We start from the raw sequence: 18106 nt of genomic DNA, 5'->3' as shown, positions 1-18106 counted from the left end.
ACCCATAATTAAAATAATCAGAAAGGTCAGCGCCTAAAAAGAAGACACAACTTTTGTATGCAAGTATTTCAATCCTATTTTTATGCAGCAAATAAAATATAAAAATGTAAATGATAAGTTCTATAAGTATAAATACTTCTTCAAATTTTACTAGTTCTCCCGATTATTACTCTAGCACCACAAAACTATGTTTTTAATGAAATTTCCTTTATAAATGGCATTATAAGAAAATACTATGCTATGCAAGACTAATATAATGCTAAGCTACTGTTACAATTTAGCAACACAGGTCATTACTGCGAATTATGCTTAGGACATTTATAATGACATTTACAAAAATCCTATGAATACTATTGATACTGAAAGTTAGGTACTTCTCTAATGACTTTAATACAAAACATCTTTTAAAAATCTGCAATCCAGAGAGATAAGTCAAAGAACTAGAATGAATGCTTTGAATATAGATGCCCAGGTTTGATCACAAGCACACAGGTAACCAGTCATTGCCAGCAGACCTCAAGCACCATCAGGTGTTCCCAAGAAAAATCCAGTCCTCTTCTGCTGGGGAAACAGCTCGAGTATTAGAGCACATGCTCAGTGGCCTGGAGCACACTCCCGGGTACCACAATGTTCATCCCAGAAGACTGAGCATCACACACACTGAGTGCCCCAGGACCTTGAGGGTCACTGAGGCTGGTCCCAGGGAGGGGTATGGAGTCATTTATCATCTTACCAGGTTTACACCATGGTTTATCTTCAAAAGAATACAAATCTACCTCCAAGAGTGGAACTCCATTAATACTTCTAGGTGCATCGAGCTCTACCCCTTTGACTTTTGTTCCTTTTTTAACAAATACAAAATAGAGAAAGAATGGCATGAGCAAGATACTGAGAGAAAAACAGAAAACACCATTTTACTAGTGATAGCTCTCAATAAAACAAAGGCTTCAATGAGAACATTAGAGTCAGGCATACTATAGGAATAAGCACGTTATCAATAACAGTAAGTTTAAACTTTAGGGAAGAAACTCTAAGATAAAGTGTACGGATTAGGAACTTGTTAACTCATTCAAATAAATTCCTGTACCAATATGTACCAATAACTTCCAGGTGTTAAATCCCTTTTTATATGCTGTGAACTATAACAGGTCTTACAGGGTTGTACAAACAAGTTAAAATCAAAAGAGGGAAAGAAACCTCGTGACCCACAAACTCTACAAATACGTATTCTCTTACAAAGCCTTTCACAGAGAAAAGTTTCCCCATCCTTGAGACACAAGTTTAAACGACTCTCTTGAATTGAACTGAAGCACTCTTCAGATCACCTGTGATAGCTACTATAGTCTGTACGTTATTCAGGCATAGTCATTACTTTCCTACTGATGCACTGGCAAATACAAATTTTACCTGTAGTTCCATAAACTCTTCCTCCTGTCTTGATATTAAGATTCACTGGTGCTTTTCCGTAACTCCTAAGAACAACAAAAATTATTCTGATAATCCTGAACTAAACAAAAATAGCAATATACTCCATGTATACAAGTTATACATATATAGACTGACATTGACTAACATGTTTTAAAAAAGTGGGTGTGGGGGAGGGTTCCGAAGTGCTGATTAGGGGACCTAAGGGTCCCTTCCTGCCATTACTGTGGTCGGCAGTTCAATGCCTGGGTCTGAGAATGCAATGTTCTTCAAGCACTGCAGTACCAAGGATTATCTAGAGTACCCCAGTTGTGCTCAGAGACCTTCAGAGCCAATTCAGCAATGCTCGGGGGACGAGGTGGTGTCGGGGATCAAACTAAACTGGTTACAGGCAAATCAAGTGACTTAACTCGCTGTACTATTTCTCTGACCCCTAGGGGGAAAAAAGTCTTAATTTTTTGTCACTTATTAAACAAAAAATTTAAAAAAAAAAACAGATATTCTGGGATCAAGAAAGATAGTGCTGAAGGCCTTCAAAAGTACCCCCAGATGTGTCCTTGGAAGCACCTGAGCACGACTGGAACAATACGACCACATACATTGGCCCTCAAATTAAACCACCTACCATTGGGCTGAGAATCACTCGCAGTGAGGCCTGGGCCACCTGAACAAAGGGAGGACTCTTCCACAAAAGAAACAATTACATCTTATATGTTTGGGTTAGGGCACATACATAATATGAGCATGACCTGGGCATCATCCCCAACACAATCTGACCCCTCGCACACTGCCAGATTATTATCCAGGGGTCCCAAGCACTGTCACTGCTGCTCAAACAGCCAAGAATCAACAGGAGGAAATCCCCAAGGGCAAGGGGGCCCCGGAGCAACACCTGGCAGGCCTATCCCTAAAAAAATTCATTCCAGGCCATTAGCACTGAACACCACTTAGGAAGCCACCCCACTCCCCAATTCTCCCATGCCCCCGCAAAAGGGGGTCTTAAAAGTTGAATGTTTTTTTCTTCAAAAACCTACCTGCCAGTACATGTCCCACTGTTACACACTTCCCAAGAAACTAAGCTGGTCAAGGGAAAGTAGCACTGTAGCACCGTCCTCCCGTTGTTTATCGATTTGCTCGAGCAGGCACCAGTAACGTCTCACAACAAATTGGGAGACTTGTTCTTACTGTTTTTGGCATATTAAATACATCACAGGTAGCTTGCCAGACTTTACCCTGGGGGCGAGATACTCTCGGGCGGAGGAATCGAACCCAGGTCGCCATGTTGGCCACATGCAAGGCAAACGCCTTACCCACTGTGCTGTCACTCCAGCCCTAAAGCGTAAGTAACACATTTATATATACATCTTGTCCTCATTTCCTTGCCTCCTACTTAATTCAGTAGTCAGCAATCCTGTAAGAAAGAAGTAATAAGAAATAGTCCTTGTTTTATAATCCAGTGATCTCCTTTAGGCTCTCACTGCATTCAATACTGTTAGTAGATCGTCTTTCAAATACATGGACTACTTTTGTCCATAAAATAAATTCATAAAATGAAATCAATCTAAACCAAAACCAGAATGTGGTTGTTGGTGTAAGTGGTTAATGACGGAGAGAAAACAATAGGGAACAGGTTTCTAGAATGCGAGTACCATTCCATATCCTGATCTGCGTGGAAGTTACATGAAAACGAAACACTTGTAAAGATGAACTCAATTTCAATTAACGTAGTAAAATATACCTGAAAACAGAGGGAAAAGCTAAAATTTGGAGCCAGAACCCCATTCACATTCAAGGTTTAGCCAATATTACTTATGTGATTTTGGCCTAAGACCTGTATACATTTTCCTTAACAGTAATTTAGATAGCCACGAAGTGCTAGATCCCACATACCTGGGAGTCCAAAGGAATTTCAAGCAAGTATGTGAAAGTATTTCATTTTAACATGAATCTCCCACATTGACCAGATCAGTTATATTTTCAATTAACGTCTCGACAAGCCGTGAAGCCATTGAGTTCTCCAAGTTACCCATAATTCTGTTTAGTACTCAAAAGTATCTTCTTTATCCCCCCATTTTAACTTAGATCAAAGAATATAACATGGATTCACAGTCAGCCTTCTAGAGAGGTCTGTGCTAATGGACCCCTCCCTCACTTTCCACTTACCTCTCCACCCTCTACAGCCCAACTCTGCAACTTTCATCCACAAAAACTGTCTCTCCACAGCTCTTTTTCATGGTCATTTTCACTCATCCCCTCCTGATAATTCTTTTCAAAATTTTTTGGATGTTTCACAATCATCAGTTTGCTCCTGGCCGAATTCCACTATCCGGATAAGTCTCATCCAGAAATTAATTTTGAAAAACTCCAGCATGCAGGTTTTGTGATTGAAATCTCCAGCTTTCATGAGGTCAGGGAGGGTTCCCTCCCTCCATGTATCCCTGTTCTTCTGGAAGCCCGGCAGGAACACCTCCAGCGCCATGTGAGCTCTCTCACAGGCCATGATCCAGAATAAATTAGAATAACAAACTTAGAAATAAATCTTGAAAGAGATCAAGAATTTCTCTCGGATCCTGCACAAGGCTGAGTCATCCAGAGGCAACCCAGAGAGGAACGGGTGAATCCCCACGTCCACCCAAACAGAGTGCCAGCAGCCAAAAACCTCCACATTCCACAATCAGCTTTCAGAGATCGGGCACAGACTACCCTCTGTGCTTCTGGAAGCCCAGCCGTCAGGCCTATGCCCCAAAGCCACCAGTTAAGAATTTCACTCCATCTGTTACTCCGTCAACACTTTTGGACACCCTGGAGTGTGTGGATGCAATTCTGGCTACGCAACATCTCTAACTCTGTAACACTGTTAAGCCAGAAGTAGCACACCAGACTGGATGGTATGTAATATGAAAGGCAACCAATTTCAATTGACAAAATCTATATACAGAAGGCTTTACCTGTAACGTCTTAGTAATCTCTTACACAAGGTTTAAGGGCTCCATGGTGAGATAGAAGAATCTTCACTACCGGGGCTGGAGCAAAAAAGCAAACAAAGAAAAAATTCACAATCTTTCTTCTAAGGAAACAGTTTTTGATCATCCTTTTATCAAATTATTTATAACGAGCAATGTAAAATAAATAATAGTGGGTCTGCTATGGGGGCACGTTCAAGTGGTAGTTGGGAAAATTGGAAATAATGGTGGTGAGAAGGTGCAATGGTGGTGGACTGGTGTTGGAATATTAAATGTCTGTAATTAATGACTAAAAATCTGTTTTTTTTTTATTTTGCTTTTTGGGTCACACCCGGCGATGCACAGGGGTTACTCCTGGCTCTGCACTCAGGAGTTACTCCTGGCGGTGCTCAGCGGACCATATGGGATGCTGGGAATCGAACCTGGGTGGGCCCCATGCAAGGCAAACGCCCTGCCCGCTGTGTTATCTCTGCAGCCCCTAAAAATCACGGATTTAGGATTTAGTCACGGTCCTCCCGCTATTCATCGCTTTGCTCGAGCGGGCCCAGTAGCGTCTCCATCGGAGACTTTGTTGTTACTGTGTCTGGCATATCGAATACGTCACGGGGAGCTTGCCAGGCTCTGCCGTGCGGGCGAGATACTCTCGGCAGCTTGCCGGGCTCTCCGAGAGGGGCGGAGGAATCGAACTCGGGTCGGCCATATTGGCCGCTTGCAAGGCAAACGCCTTACTGCTGTGCTATCTCTCCAGCCCCTAAAAATCATTTTAAATTATTTTTTTAAAAAAATATACTATCAAGTTACACTGTATGCAGAGATTCAAGATAGGAGATTTAGTCTTTTTTTAAGTGAATTTTCATAAATTATCTTCTTCAGCAGGGAAGCTGCTGGCTTACTCTGGATTCAGCATCTCACGCAGACAGCAATTCAAAGCTACAGAAAAATCTGGAACGAACTCTGAAATATAGTTTTAAAATACATTTTAAAATATTTTAAAACTTCGGGGCCAGATAGATAGCACAGCAGGTTAGGCACTTGCCTTGCACACAGTTGATTAGGGTTGGATCCCTGACACCCGGTATGGTCCCTAAAACTCAACAGGAAGGATCCTTGAGCACAGAGATAGGAGCAAGCCCTGAGCACAGCTGGGTGTGGCTCCAACCCTCACCCCTGCTAAATATATATTTTTTAAAGGATCGGTTCCAGAGTAACACCTGAATATCTCTGGGTGTGCTCCTACTCCCCCAAACTAAAGAAACAAGCCATAGAGAGTTTAAAAATAAAAGCCTTCTGATTTTTTAAAAATCAATTAAAAAACTGAATTAAAAATATTAAAATCCTAGAGCTAAGAAAATAGCTCAAATAAAAGCACATGCCTAACATGTCAGATCCTGTACCATGAATACCACTGAAAGTATCCCCAACACTACCAGTTTTGGGCCTTATTTTAAAATATATACATATATAACATACATAAAAAAACAAAGCTCAAGATTGGAAGAATACAAGCTGCAATTTAATAGTTTCTAAATCTAAAAATTTGTAGCACTCATTTTACAAAAACACTTTCAGTCCTAGAATTACAAATTACTGATTCCATGCAACTTTTATAATTCAATTCACCATTAGGAAGGAAATGTTTTCCATGGCTAAGTATTTTTTGAGACATAAATAACAAAGAATTTGTTTTAGGTGTTCAACATGACTTGACATACATATACATACATATATGTATGTATATAAACTGCAAAATGCTGATCACAGCAATTTAACATTCAACATCACAGTTTCATTTTCTTCTTATAAGAATGTTTAAGATGTACAACTTTTAGTAACTGAAAGTAAGACTTAAATAAGAATGCTTTCATATCATGATATGATAAAAAATGTAAAACCAACAGAATCTATCACTAACGTCTTAATAATGGCACCCAGTTTTTGATACAGGACTGTTAGTTAAAGAAGTAAAGGATGTATTTCAGTGGGAGAGCACATGCTTCACATGTATGTGGTCCTGGGATCAATTCCCTGCACCATAAGACTTGAAATTGAAAATTTAAAAACTTACCCATATTGTGGTGCTCCCGTTATAATGTCTCCGATAGTGACATGAACATCATCCTCATCATCATCACTGTCACTATCATATTCAGTTTCAGTCACTTTCTGTACCAACATAAACAGTAATAAAATAGATTCAATAATGCACCTTCAACATGAATAACTGAAACAGTAACCAATTTGTTTCATCTATGGGTTTAGAGTTATGAAACCAATGTTTCCATTTCTTCTTTGTAAATTTAATGTTTTAAAAACTAAAAAAGAGTGATAGAAATGTGAAAAGAGGCTGTCAAGAAGTTTTTGTATGACAAACTAATGTATCTTTATGCGTAAAGCTTTCTCTCTTGCAAAAAGGATCTAAGGGAATGTGCTAAGATATCCAGCAGATAGAACCATAAAAAGTAGGCATTTGAAGAACTTTTGGCAAAAGGAATGTGAAGATAAGAGTGAAAAATTAATTATGGAGCTGGAGCCATAGCATTGCAGGGAGGGCATTTGCCTTGCGCACGGCTGACCCTGGACTCGATTACCAGCATCCCATATGGTCCCTGAGCACTGCCAGGAATAATTCCTGAGTGCAGAGCCAGTGCATCAGCAGGTGTGCCCCGAAAAGAAAAAAAAATTAATCATACTAGGCACAGTGTTAGGTTAAAAAGCAACAAAATGTTACCAAAGAGCTCACCAGTCATGGCATTCATTTATATCTTAGAAGAGGTCTTGCCACAAAATGACCGGGAATATATTTTATCTGAAAAATGAAAAAACATCAGCATACTTAGGAAATCTCTTAGGAAAGTGTTATTCTGGCTCTAAACAGCTATTTTGTCCATAGTATCCTTTTGGTTAACTTTAAAAAAAAGGACCATTTAAACCAGTATTTATCAATAAGAGACGGTATGAGACCAGGATGTTCCAAGGGGCAACGGCAGAATTCCCATGGGTGGGAGAAAGCAGGAGACTAGAGGACCATTAGCAGGAGAGGGCAGGCCACCAGGCCACACGTGGAAAAAAAGGCTGGAAGGGGCCAGAGTCTGAAAAAGACGGAAAACCATGAACCTGGGAAAAACATTTTTACCAGGACAAGTTTAATCCTGCAGAGTACCAATCTCTTTCTCTCATAGAAATAATTGGTAAAGGTAAAGGCCCTCCCGTTGATCGTCGATTTGCTCGAGCGGGCCCAGTAACGTCTCCATTGGAGACTGTGTTGTTACTGTGTCTGGCATATCGAATACTCTCGGCAGCTTGCCGGGCTCTCCGAGAGGGGCGGAGGAATCGAACTCGGGTCAGCCATGTTGGCCGCGTGTAAGGCGAACGCCCTACCCGCTGTGCTATCGCTCCAGCCCAGAAATAATTGAATATATTAAAATCTTCAAAAGACCATGGTAAAATAATCCTGCAAAACATCACTTTGAAGGTGAATGAGGTCAGAGACCAACATACAAAATAACATCTTGCTTAAAAACAAAACCAAAAAAGCCAATTATTTCTTAAAAGAACTGTGATCATCTAACAGGTTCAGAACTCAAATGAAAGCAATAAACCTCTGCACACACTCTATTTCATCTGAACACCTTCCCACTATTTCTTTTCACTGTGCATCAAATAAAAATACCTGACAGCGAGATTGTGCAGGATACTCCAAAGTCTAGCTAAATGTAGACTTTCTTCTTAACTAGAAATCTACAGATTTTAAATACGGAAGCGACTGAATTCCAAAGCCTTATGTTACCGGTTTAGGAACACCATTTTCAGCAGCTTCCTCTTCAATTCCAGATGGAGGACTGGCACTACAAATAAAAACAAGTACACGTGTCTGTGGTTACTTTCGGGCAAGTGCCCGACTGTCGGGCAAGAGGCGCCCTTTTCCGCAGGTGCGTCCACGCGCACTGGCCCTCGGGAAAGGAGCCGTTGGCGGGGCGGGGCGGCGCCGTCCCCGGGGCGATGGGCGAAGCGCTGAGGACGGGAGGGCGGTGCGGGCAGCTCGGAGGCCGGGGAGGGCGTCCCGGCCGGGGGCCGCGAGGACAGAGCAAGGCTTCGCGGCAGGAGCGCCGGGGAGCACCGGGCTGCAGGTACCGGCGGCGGCAGCGGGGGCGGCGGCGGCAGGCACGTGGTGAGGCGCGCGCGGCGCGGCTTGTGCGCACGCGCAGCGGCGACCCAGCGGCGCGGCGGCGGCGACCTGAGCCTGACTGCGCCTGCGCGCGGCCGAGGCCCCGCCCCCCCCCCAAGAGATCCCGCCCCGCCTCGCAGGGAGGCTTTCTCGCCCGCTGAAAAGGAAAGAAAGAAAAGGAAAGAAAGGAAAGAGAGAAAAGGAAAGGAAAGAAAAGGAAAGAAAGGAAAGAAAAGGAAAGAAAGGAAAGAAAGGAAAGGAAAGAAAAGGAAAGAAAGGAAAGAGAGAAAAGGAAAGAAAGAAAAGGTAAAAAGGAAGCCCCCATGGGCAAAGCAAGAGGGATTTGCAGAGGGCGGGTGGGGGGGGGGAGGCGCAGCTGACGCGGACGCGGGCGAGAAAGCCTCGCTGCGAGGCGGGGCGGGATCTCTTGGGGGCGGGGCCTCGGTCCCGCGCAGGCGCAGGCGCAGTCAGGCTCAGGTCGCCGCAGCCGCGCCACTGGATCGCCGCTGCGCGTGCGCAAAAACTGCGCCGCGCGCCGAACCAGGTCTCCGCTGCCGCCGCCGCCCCCGCTGCCGCCGCCGGCATGTGGGAGCCCCATCACCCCACATGGTCCCCAACGCCCGCCAAGAATGGTTCCACGCAGGCAGAGTGTGGCCCCAAAACTAAACTTCATAAAGCAATTCTGGGGGGCCGGAGTGAGAGCACAGTGGGGAGGGCGTTTCCCTTGCACGTGGCTGACCCAGGTTCGATTCCCAGCATCCCACAGGGTCCCCCGAGCACCGCCGGGTAATTCCCGAGCGCAGAGCCGGGAGGAAGCCCTGAGCGTCGCCGGGTGTGACCCCCCCAAAAAGCAAAATAAAATAAAGTAATTCTGAGAGTGCGGATTAACCGGTTTCCGTCTTATAGATAAGGACCCTCAGGAAAGGAGCCGTTGGCGGGGCGGGGGCGGCGCCGTTCCCGGGGCGCTGGGCGAAGCGCTGAGGACAGGAGGGCGGTGCGGGCAGCTCGGAGGCCGGGGAGGGCGTCCCGGCCGGGGGACGCGAGGACAGAGCGAGGCTTCGCGGGAGGAGCGCCGGGGAGCACCGGGCGGCAGGTACCGGCGGCGGGGGCGGGGGCGGCAGCGGGGGCGGCGGCGGGGGCGGCGGCGGCGGCGAAAGGCACATGGTGAGGCGCACGCAGCGCGGCTTGTGCGCACGCGCAGCGGCGACCCAGCGGCGCGGCGGCGGCGACCTGAGCCTGACTGCGCCTGCGCCTGCGCGGGACCGAGGCCCCGCCCCCAAGAGATCCGGCCCCGCCTCGCAGCGAGGCTTTCTCGCCCGCGTCCGCGTCAGCTGCGCCTCCCCCCCCCCACCCGCCCTCTGCAAATCCCTCTTGCTTTGCCCATGGGGGCTTCCTTTTTACCTTTTCTTTCTTTCCTTTTCTCTCTTTCCTTTCTTTCCTTTTCTTTCCTTTCCTTTCTTTCCTTTCTTTCCTTTTCTTTCCTTTCTTTCCTTTTCTTTCCTTTCCTTTTCTCTCTTTCCTTTCTTTCCTTTTCTTTCTTTCCTTTTCAGCGGGCGAGAAAGCCTCCCTGCGAGGCGGGGCGGGATCTCTTGGGGGGGGGGCGGGGCCTCGGCCGCGCGCAGGCGCAGTCAGGCTCAGGTCGCCGCCGCCGCGCCGCTGGGTCGCCGCTGCGCGTGCGCACAAGCCGCGCTGCGCGCGCCTCACCACGTGCCTGCCGCCGCCGCCCCCGCTGCCGCCGCCGGTACCTGCCGCCCGGTGCTCCCCGGCGCTCCTGCCGCGAAGCCTTGCTCTGTCCTCGCGGCCCCCGGCCGGGACGCCCTCCCCGGCCTCCGAGCTGCCCGCACCGCCCTCCCGTCCTCAGCGCTTCGCCCATCGCCCCGGGGACGGCGCCGCCCCGCCCCGCCAACGGCTCCTTTCCCGAGGGCCAGTGCGCGTGGACGCACCTGCGGAAAAGGGCGCCTCTTGCCCGACAGTCGGGCACTTGCCCGAAAGTAACCACAGACACGTGTACTTGTTTTTATTTGTAGTGCCAGTCCTCCATCTGGAATTGAAGAGGAAGCTGCTGAAAATGGTGTTCCTAAACCGGTAACATAAGGCTTTGGAATTCAGTCGCTTCCGTATTTAAAATCTGTAGATTTCTAGTTAAGAAGAAAGTCTACATTTAGCTAGACTTTGGAGTATCCTGCACAATCTCGCTGTCAGGTATTTTTATTTGATGCACAGTGAAAAGAAATAGTGGGAAGGTGTTCAGATGAAATAGAGTGTGTGCAGAGGTTTATTGCTTTCATTTGAGTTCTGAACCTGTTAGATGATCACAGTTCTTTTAAGAAATAATTGGCTTTTTTGGTTTTGTTTTTAAGCAAGATGTTATTTTGTATGTTGGTCTCTGACCTCATTCACCTTCAAAGTGATGTTTTGCAGGATTATTTTACCATGGTCTTTTGAAGATTTTAATATATTCAATTATTTCTGGGCTGGAGCGATAGCACAGCGGGTAGGGCGTTCGCCTTACACGCGGCCAACATGGCTGACCCGAGTTCGATTCCTCCGCCCCTCTCGGAGAGCCCGGCAAGCTGCCGAGAGTATTCGATATGCCAGACACAGTAACAACACAGTCTCCAATGGAGACGTTACTGGGCCCGCTCGAGCAAATCGACGATCAACGGGAGGGCCTTTACCTTTACCAATTATTTCTATGAGAGAAAGAGATTGGTACTCTGCAGGATTAAACTTGTCCTGGTAAAAATGTTTTTCCCAGGTTCATGGTTTTCCGTCTTTTTCAGACTCTGGCCCCTTCCAGCCTTTTTTTCCACGTGTGGCCTGGTGGCCTGCCCTCTCCTGCTAATGGTCCTCTAGTCTCCTGCTTTCTCCCACCCATGGGAATTCTGCCGTTGCCCCTTGGAACATCCTGGTCTCATACCGTCTCTTATTGATAAATACTGGTTTAAATGGTCCTTTTTTTTAAAGTTAACCAAAAGGATACTATGGACAAAATAGCTGTTTAGAGCCAGAATAACACTTTCCTAAGAGATTTCCTAAGTATGCTGATGTTTTTTCATTTTTCAGATAAAATATATTCCCGGTCATTTTGTGGCAAGACCTCTTCTAAGATATAAATGAATGCCATGACTGGTGAGCTCTTTGGTAACATTTTGTTGCTTTTTAACCTAACACTGTGCCTAGTATGATTAATTTTTTTTTCTTTTCGGGGCACACCTGCTGATGCACTGGCTCTGCACTCAGGAATTATTCCTGGCAGTGCTCAGGGACCATATGGGATGCTGGTAATCGAGTCCAGGGTCAGCCGTGCGCAAGGCAAATGCCCTCCCTGCAATGCTATGGCTCCAGCTCCATAATTAATTTTTCACTCTTATCTTCACATTCCTTTTGCCAAAAGTTCTTCAAATGCCTACTTTTTATGGTTCTATCTGCTGGATATCTTAGCACATTCCCTTAGATCCTTTTTGCAAGAGAGAAAGCTTTACGCATAAAGATACATTAGTTTGTCATACAAAAACTTCTTGACAGCCTCTTTTCACATTTCTATCACTCTTTTTTAGTTTTTAAAACATTAAATTTACAAAGAAGAAATGGAAACATTGGTTTCATAACTCTAAACCCATAGATGAAACAAATTGGTTACTGTTTCAGTTATTCATGTTGAAGGTGCATTATTGAATCTATTTTATTACTGTTTATGTTGGTACAGAAAGTGACTGAAACTGAATATGATAGTGACAGTGATGATGATGAGGATGATGTTCATGTCACTATCGGAGACATTATAACGGGAGCACCACAATATGGGTAAGTTTTTAAATTTTCAATTTCAAGTCTTATGGTGCAGGGAATTGATCCCAGGACCACATACATGTGAAGCATGTGCTCTCCCACTGAAATACATCCTTTACTTCTTTAACTAACAGTCCTGTATCAAAAACTGGGTGCCATTATTAAGACGTTAGTGATAGATTCTGTTGGTTTTACATTTTTTATCATATCATGATATGAAAGCATTCTTATTTAAGTCTTACTTTCAGTTACTAAAAGTTGTACATCTTAAACATTCTTATAAGAAGAAAATGAAAACTGTGATGATGAATGTTAAATTGCTGTGATCAGCATTTTGCAGTTTATATACATACATATATGTATGTATATGTATGTCAAGTCATGTTGAACACCTAAAACAAATTCTTTGTTATTTATGTCTCAAAAAATACTTAGCCATGGAAAACATTTCCTTCCTAATGGTGAATTGAATTATAAAAGTTGCATGGAATCAGTAATTTGTAATTCTAGGACTGAAAGTGTTTTTGTAAAATGAGTGCTACAAATTTTTAGATTTAGAAACTATTAAATTGCAGCTTGTATTCTTCCAATCTTGAGCTTTGTTTTTTTATGTATGTTATATATGTATATATTTTAAAATAAGGCCCAAAACTGGTAGTGTTGGGGATACTTTCAGTGGTATTCATGGTACAGGATCTGACATGTTAGGCATGTGCTTTTATTTGAGCTATTTTCTTAGCTCTAGGATTTTAATATTTTTAATTCAGTTTTTTAATTGATTTTTAAAAAATCAGAAGGCTTTTATTTTTAAACTCTCTATGGCTTGTTTCTTTAGTTTGGGGGAGTAGGAGCACACCCAGAGATATTCAGGTGTTACTCTGGAACCGATCCTTTAAAAAATATATATTTAGCAGGGGTGAGGGTTGGAGCCACACCCAGCTGTGCTCAGGGCTTGCTCCTATCTCTGTGCTCAAGGATCCTTCCTGTTGAGTTTTAGGGACCATACCGGGTGTCAGGGATCCAACCCTAATCAACTGTGTGCAAGGCAAGTGCCTAACCTGCTGTGCTATCTATCTGGCCCCGAAGTTTTAAAATATTTTAAAATGTATTTTAAAACTATATTTCAGAGTTCGTTCCAGATTTTTCTGTAGCTTTGAATTGCTGTCTGCGTGAGATGCTGAATCCAGAGTAAGCCAGCAGCTTCCCTGCTGAAGAAGATAATTTATGAAAATTCACTTAAAAAAAGACTAAATCTCCTATCTTGAATCTCTGCATACAGTGTAACTTGATAGTATATTTTTTTAAAAAAATAATTTAAAATGATTTTTAGGGGCTGGAGAGATAGCACAGCAGTAAGGCGTTTGCCTTGCAAGCGGCCAATATGGCCGACCCGAGTTCGATTCCTCCGCCCCTCTCGGAGAGCCCGGCAAGCTGCCGAGAGTATCTCGCCCGCACGGCAGAGCCTGGCAAGCTCCCCGTGACGTATTCGATATGCCAGACACAGTAACAACAAAGTCTCCGATGGAGACGCTACTGGGCCCGCTCGAGCAAAGCGATGAATAGCGGGAGGACCGTGACTAAATCCTAAATCCGTGATTTTTAGGGGCTGCAGAGATAACACAGCGGGCAGGGCGTTTGCCTTGCATGGGGCCCACCCAGGTTCGATTCCCAGCATCCCATATGGTCCGCTGAGCACCGCCAGGAGTAACTCCTGAGTGCAGAGCCAGGAGTAACCCCTGTGCATCGCCGGGTGTGACCCAAAAAGCAAAATAAAAAAAAAACAGATTTTTAGTCATTAATTACAGACATTTAATATTCCAACACCAGTCCACCACCATTGCACCTTCTCACCACCATTATTTCCAATTTTCCCAACTACCACTTGAACGTGCCCCCATAGCAGACCCACTATTATTTATTTTACATTGCTCGTTATAAATAATTTGATAAAAGGATGATCAAAAACTGTTTCCTTAGAAGAAAGATTGTGAATTTTTTCTTTGTTTGCTTTTTTGCTCCAGCCCCGGTAGTGAAGATTCTTCTATCTCACCATGGAGCCCTTAAACCTTGTGTAAGAGATTACTAAGACGTTACAGGTAAAGCCTTCTGTATATAGATTTTGTCAATTGAAATTGGTTGCCTTTCATATTACATACCATCCAGTCTGGTGTGCTACTTCTGGCTTAACAGTGTTACAGAGTTAGAGATGTTGCGTAGCCAGAATTGCATCCACACACTCCAGGGTGTCCAAAAGTGTTGACGGAGTAACAGATGGAGTGAAATTCTTAACTGGTGGCTTTGGGGCATAGGCCTGACGGCTGGGCTTCCAGAAGCACAGAGGGTAGTCTGTGCCCGATCTCTGAAAGCTGATTGTGGAATGTGGAGGTTTTTGGCTGCTGGCACTCTGTTTGGGTGGACGTGGGGATTCACCCGTTCCTCTCTGGGTTGCCTCTGGATGACTCAGCCTTGTGCAGGATCCGAGAGAAATTCTTGATCTCTTTCAAGATTTATTTCTAAGTTTGTTATTCTAATTTATTCTGGATCATGGCCTGTGAGAGAGCTCACATGGCGCTGGAGGTGTTCCTGCCGGGCTTCCAGAAGAACAGGGATACATGGAGGGAGGGAACCCTCCCTGACCTCATGAAAGCTGGAGATTTCAATCACAAAACCTGCATGCTGGAGTTTTTCAAAATTAATTTCTGGATGAGACTTATCCGGATAGTGGAATTCGGCCAGGAGCAAACTGATGATTGTGAAACATCCAAAAAATTTTGAAAAGAATTATCAGGAGGGGATGAGTGAAAATGACCATGAAAAAGAGCTGTGGAGAGACAGTTTTTGTGGATGAAAGTTGCAGAGTTGGGCTGTAGAGGGTGGAGAGGTAAGTGGAAAGTGAGGGAGGGGTCCATTAGCACAGACCTCTCTAGAAGGCTGACTGTGAATCCATGTTATATTCTTTGATCTAAGTTAAAATGGGGGGATAAAGAAGATACTTTTGAGTACTAAACAGAATTATGGGTAACTTGGAGAACTCAATGGCTTCACGGCTTGTCGAGACGTTAATTGAAAATATAACTGATCTGGTCAATGTGGGAGATTCATGTTAAAATGAAATACTTTCACATACTTGCTTGAAATTCCTTTGGACTCCCAGGTATGTGGGATCTAGCACTTCGTGGCTATCTAAATTACTGTTAAGGAAAATGTATACAGGTCTTAGGCCAAAATCACATAAGTAATATTGGCTAAACCTTGAATGTGAATGGGGTTCTGGCTCCAAATTTTAGCTTTTCCCTCTGTTTTCAGGTATATTTTACTACGTTAATTGAAATTGAGTTCATCTTTACAAGTGTTTCGTTTTCATGTAACTTCCACGCAGATCAGGATATGGAATGGTACTCGCATTCTAGAAACCTGTTCCCTATTGTTTTCTCTCCGTCATTAACCACTTACACCAACAACCACATTCTGGTTTTGGTTTAGATTGATTTCATTTTATGAATTTATTTTATGGACAAAAGTAGTCCATGTATTTGAAAGACGATCTACTAACAGTATTGAATGCAGTGAGAGCCTAAAGGAGATCACTGGATTATAAAACAAGGACTATTTCTTATTACTTCTTTCTTACAGGATTGCTGACTACTGAATTAAGTAGGAGGCAAGGAAATGAGGACAAGATGTATATATAAATGTGTTACTTACGCTTTAGGGCTGGAGTGACAGCACAGTGGGTAAGGCGTTTGCCTTGCATGTGGCCAACATGGCGACCTGGGTTCGATTCCTCCGCCCGAGAGTATCTCGCCCCCAGGGTAAAGTCTGGCAAGCTACCTGTGATGTATTTAATATGCCAAAAACAGTAAGAACAAGTCTCCCAATTTGTTGTGAGACGTTACTGGTGCCCGCTCGAGCAAATCGATAAACAACGGGAGGACGGTGCTACAGTGCTACTTTCCCTTGACCAGCTTAGTTTCTTGGGAAGTGTGTAACAGTGGGACATGTACTGGCAGGTAGGTTTTTGAAGAAAAAAACATTCAACTTTTAAGACCCCCTTTTGGGGGGGCATGGGAGAATTGGGGAGTGGGGTGGCTTCCTAAGTGGTGTTCAGTGCTAATGGCCTGGAATGAATTTTTTTAGGGATAGGCCTGCCAGGTGTTGCTCCGGGGCCCCCTTGCCCTTGGGGATTTCCTCCTGTTGATTCTTGGCTGTTTGAGCAGCAGTGACAGTGCTTGGGACCCCTGGATAATAATCTGGCAGTGTGCGAGGGGTCAGATTGTGTTGGGGATGATGCCCAGGTCATGCTCATATTATGTATGTGCCCTAACCCAAACATATAAGATGTAATTGTTTCTTTTGTGGAAGAGTCCTCCCTTTGTTCAGGTGGCCCAGGCCTCACTGCGAGTGATTCTCAGCCCAATGGTAGGTGGTTTAATTTGAGGGCCAATGTATGTGGTCGTATTGTTCCAGTCGTGCTCAGGTGCTTCCAAGGACACATCTGGGGGTACTTTTGAAGGCCTTCAGCACTATCTTTCTTGATCCCAGAATATCTGTTTTTTTTTTTAAATTTTTTGTTTAATAAGTGACAAAAAATTAAGACTTTTTTCCCCCTAGGGGTCAGAGAAATAGTACAGCGAGTTAAGTCACTTGATTTGCCTGTAACCAGTTTAGTTTGATCCCCGACACCACCTCGTCCCCCGAGCATTGCTGAATTGGCTCTGAAGGTCTCTGAGCACAACTGGGGTACTCTAGATAATCCTTGGTACTGCAGTGCTTGAAGAACATTGCATTCTCAGACCCAGGCATTGAACTGCCGACCACAGTAATGGCAGGAAGGGACCCTTAGGTCCCCTAATCAGCACTTCGGAACCCTCCCCCACACCCACTTTTTTAAAACATGTTAGTCAATGTCAGTCTATATATGTATAACTTGTATACATGGAGTATATTGCTATTTTTGTTTAGTTCAGGATTATCAGAATAATTTTTGTTGTTCTTAGGAGTTACGGAAAAGCACCAGTGAATCTTAATATCAAGACAGGAGGAAGAGTTTATGGAACTACAGGTAAAATTTGTATTTGCCAGTGCATCAGTAGGAAAGTAATGACTATGCCTGAATAACGTACAGACTATAGTAGCTATCACAGGTGATCTGAAGAGTGCTTCAGTTCAATTCAAGAGAGTCGTTTAAACTTGTGTCTCAAGGATGGGGAAACTTTTCTCTGTGAAAGGCTTTGTAAGAGAATACGTATTTGTAGAGTTTGTGGGTCACGAGGTTTCTTTCCCTCTTTTGATTTTAACTTGTTTGTACAACCCTGTAAGACCTGTTATAGTTCACAGCATATAAAAAGGGATTTAACACCTGGAAGTTATTGGTACATATTGGTACAGGAATTTATTTGAATGAGTTAACAAGTTCCTAATCCGTACACTTTATCTTAGAGTTTCTTCCCTAAAGTTTAAACTTACTGTTATTGATAACGTGCTTATTCCTATAGTATGCCTGACTCTAATGTTCTCATTGAAGCCTTTGTTTTATTGAGAGCTATCACTAGTAAAATGGTGTTTTCTGTTTTTCTCTCAGTATCTTGCTCATGCCATTCTTTCTCTATTTTGTATTTGTTAAAAAAGGAACAAAAGTCAAAGGGGTAGAGCTCGATGCACCTAGAAGTATTAATGGAGTTCCACTCTTGGAGGTAGATTTGTATTCTTTTGAAGATAAACCATGGTGTAAACCTGGTAAGATGATAAATGACTCCATACC

General features: G+C 44.0%; 2 long non-coding RNA genes across 6 annotated transcripts; one reads left to right on the top strand and one right to left on the bottom strand.

The window, feature by feature from the left end:
- Positions 1 to 772: 772 nt before the first annotated feature.
- LOC130015910 (uncharacterized) lies at positions 773 to 10091 on the bottom strand. 3 transcript variants are annotated; one of them, XR_008791194.1, is made up of 6 exons: positions 9955 to 10091; positions 8176 to 8233; positions 6454 to 6551; positions 4374 to 4448; positions 1408 to 1472; positions 773 to 841 (listed from the first exon to the last, which is right to left on the bottom strand). It is a non-coding gene; the product is annotated as an uncharacterized LOC130015910 (long non-coding RNA). The 3 variants fall into 3 exon arrangements; XR_008791195.1 differs by lacking the exon at positions 8176 to 8233; XR_008791196.1 differs by lacking the exons at positions 8176 to 8233; positions 9955 to 10091 and adding an exon at positions 8059 to 8153.
- Positions 8723 to 18042, top strand: LOC130015909 (uncharacterized). 3 transcript variants are annotated; one of them, XR_008791191.1, is made up of 6 exons: positions 8723 to 8859; positions 10581 to 10638; positions 12263 to 12360; positions 14367 to 14441; positions 17343 to 17407; positions 17974 to 18042. It is a non-coding gene; the product is annotated as an uncharacterized LOC130015909 (long non-coding RNA). The 3 variants fall into 3 exon arrangements; XR_008791192.1 differs by lacking the exon at positions 10581 to 10638; XR_008791193.1 differs by lacking the exons at positions 8723 to 8859; positions 10581 to 10638 and adding an exon at positions 10661 to 10755.
- The last annotated feature ends 64 nt before the right edge of the window (positions 18043 to 18106 follow it).

Source organism: Sorex fumeus, unplaced genomic scaffold, assembly GCF_029834395.1.
Source record: "Sorex fumeus unplaced genomic scaffold, SorFum_2.1 ptg000141l, whole genome shotgun sequence".
NCBI classification, from domain to species: Eukaryota; Metazoa; Chordata; class Mammalia; order Eulipotyphla; family Soricidae; genus Sorex; species Sorex fumeus.
The sequence above is the reverse complement of the archived record's forward strand: the minus strand, read 5'-3'. Positions and strand labels throughout refer to the sequence as shown.